Below are 3,181 nucleotides of genomic sequence, written 5' to 3' on the forward strand. Positions count from 1 at the left end.
AGCAATTTGATAATTATTTCAGCGTTAAAACTACTTAAGAGGTTGTAAAAGTAAGGGGTTACATACGTTTTCTCGGGCGCCCTCTAGTGGTTATTATCTCTGATTTCCTTCCCTTCGGTTACGTGCGTTTGAGCACGGAGGCCTTGTCTGCTGCGCCTGAAGTTTGTTATTTGGTGTTTTGTTAATTTTGTTTATTTTTTCGCGTTACTGCACAATTGGTCACTCCCAATGTTTTTATTGAGGGCAGAACACAGATTTTAAGGGAGCTTTTTAAACTGGGAATCGCGAGCCTTGGAGGGTTAGGGTTATTATTTGCTTTAAAAAAAAAAAAAAAAAGCATCCTGGCAGAACTGAACCTCTTGTAAGATTTTTTTATATTTTTTTTTTATCTGAACATCTTTCTCTCTTTTGAAATTTTGAGATCCACTAGATTTAGTCATACAGTGATACAAAGTGCAAAAAGTTTTAGTTAAAGCTAAGTGATGTAATTAAGTCATTTAAAGTGTAATAGTCTTTTTTTTATTTAGTATGTTATCCCCTTTGCCATTGCTGTTCATCTTAGTAATGCAACTATTGAGCTTTGTTTTGAATGTCTAAATACATCATATTGGAGCTTGTGTTGACCTTTATATTCTTATTATTCCTTGTTATTTAAATCTTTTATGTTTCTATTTTTCAGAGGAGCACATAGACTGAGCGACAATGCATCATTGGAATTTAAATAGTCAAAAACTTACTCAAATGGTTGCATTTTTGCCTTTAAAATACCCTTCCCCCCCTTTTAAAAATAGAAAAAAAAAGATAAGATTTAATACTATTTTCAGCTCAGAAAGGTAACTTTCTTCTAATGATTAAAGAGAAAGAATTGACATGTTTTTCTGGTTTATTCATATTTAATCTAAATCAATTACTTAACAAAAATGCTTCTTGTGCCACATTTAGGTTCATGCAGGAAAATTATCTAATGTTTTGTTACCAGTGTAAATATCTAATGGATACCCTGACAAACAGCCCAAATTACTGAAAAATAGGCACATTTGATCACGATCAAGAATATTCTTCAAATACTTTTTCACTGCATTTTAGGCCCAAATGTGTTTGCTCAGACTATTTTCTCAATTTGAATATAACATTTTGAATAAAGAATCTAAACGCTACCAATAATGTTTGAACTAAGAACATCTAATCGAACAGTCGTACAGTTTTGTCCTTTTTTTATTTACAAGTAATACATGTGCAATTAATGTATACTGGCAATAGTTTGGTGAAACTGTAATTTGCAATTACAGAAAAGAAAAATATAATAAAAGGAGAAATTCAGAAAATTCTTGATAAAACTTGAATTTACTCAATATTATGACATAGACTTTCCTTTTTCAGATATCTGTAGAAACATAATCACAAGAGTATGTTGGTTTCATATCAAATCTAAAAATAAGTCTTTTTACTTTGCCAAGAAATTTTTTTCCACCCACAGTGGAAGTAGACATTAAGCATGTATCAGTAATTCTCAAGGGGGGCCCTTTTGTCGGACCACCCTCATTAACTGCTCCTCCTACATGTTTTGGGTAACTTTAAAGTTGTCTAGTGCCCCCTGCTGGTAGGCCAAACATTTGCAGGAGCAACAGGCGTACAAGCTGCTGCTTTTCTCAAGAACAAGAAATTGTTGATTGAAATGCTTAGTGCAAATCAACAAAACTTTAATGCGAAAGAAAGAACACACGATCATCTTTACTAATAATTTAAAATATCAGAATATTTTGCTAGACTTTGGTTGGAGGTTACATTACAGAAAAAAAAATCTCCAGTCATTAAATTTAAAAGGGAAATTCATGCAGAGAATAATGTCTTATATTATCCATAGGTAATGAAAAGCCCTAAAAATTATTTTTACGTACTTTCTGGCCCAATAAAAAATAAAAATATCGACATACTGTACAGTGTTATGCAGTTAGTATTAGCGCAGGCTCCCTTGCATTGTTTCATTTACTGACGCCTCATCTTCCTCTAAATATTAGGTTTAAGTCAGGCCGGTTTGTTGGCCAATCAAGCATAGTGATACCATGGTCCATATAGCATGTATTGATGTCTTGGCAGTGTTCATGGGTGTCAAGTCCAATCAGAAACTTCTGTCAACATCTCCCTTTGTAATGCTCTCAACTGGTGGGTTACAAAGCAATATCAATATCAATACTCCCCAAATCATTAGAAGCTGCAGTCCTGACCAGACTTTTTCCTTCCACTTAACTTCCCTTAAATATAGACTTTGACAGTTGAATGTATGCAACCGTCTGCCAGATTTTGTGAGGACCGTCATGCTCACAAAAATGTTATTATTCTAAATATTCTAGATGGTTAGCTTGGAGGTTTCAGCTGCAGCAAGCTGTAACTACCAAAATTATATTAAAAACAAGACCTTGAAAAAAAAAAAAAATCACTGCGTATACCAGGAGTTTCATTAACCAATATGAATTACTGAAACAAAACACCCTTTCCTATCGAACCAGGTGTAGCTATGTGTGTTTTGTTTTTAACAAAGACAATATAAATCAGACTTTAAAAAGTTTATTGAAGTTCTGGCATTGTGTGTTGTTCCCTTCCACAGGGTAAACAACCAGCACGAGTTGAGAGGTAGAAAACTTTAGTTTGCAAAAAAGTTTGTAACCGACCTTCACACGCAGTCAGACCATCACATCATTACACAGCAAAATGTTACATTTGCAGCTTTCCACACAAAAATCAGTAATACAGTCTACTTTCAGTACACCCATAAACCTACATGACAGTAATACCATTCAACAACCAATTATGTTCACAAACAATAATTAAATAATACGCACCAGTCAGGGAGCTGCTGGGGGACATACACACATATCTTAAACATCTTACCTCAAGACCGTATTGGTTAAGAGTAAAATTCCCAGACATAAAGAACTACAAATATGGCCCACCATGTAGTAGCTGAGCTGCTTTTTTTTGTGCTGTTGTAACACTGATGGCCTTCAGGACAAAGGAAAATAACGGACTTTAGGTAAACAGTTCAGATTCATTAAACATCTCATTTGAGTGTTAAACCGATCATGTGTAACAGTCCTCTGAATTTGAGTAAATGGGAACCAGCAAACCAGTCAGACTTCAACATCAGATTTATGTTATTTGACCCAGGACAGGTTGAGACAGC

This window comes from Cyprinodon variegatus, unplaced genomic scaffold, assembly GCF_000732505.1.
Source record: "Cyprinodon variegatus isolate N-32 unplaced genomic scaffold, C_variegatus-1.0 Scaffold38, whole genome shotgun sequence".
Classification (NCBI taxonomy): Eukaryota; Metazoa; Chordata; class Actinopteri; order Cyprinodontiformes; family Cyprinodontidae; genus Cyprinodon; species Cyprinodon variegatus.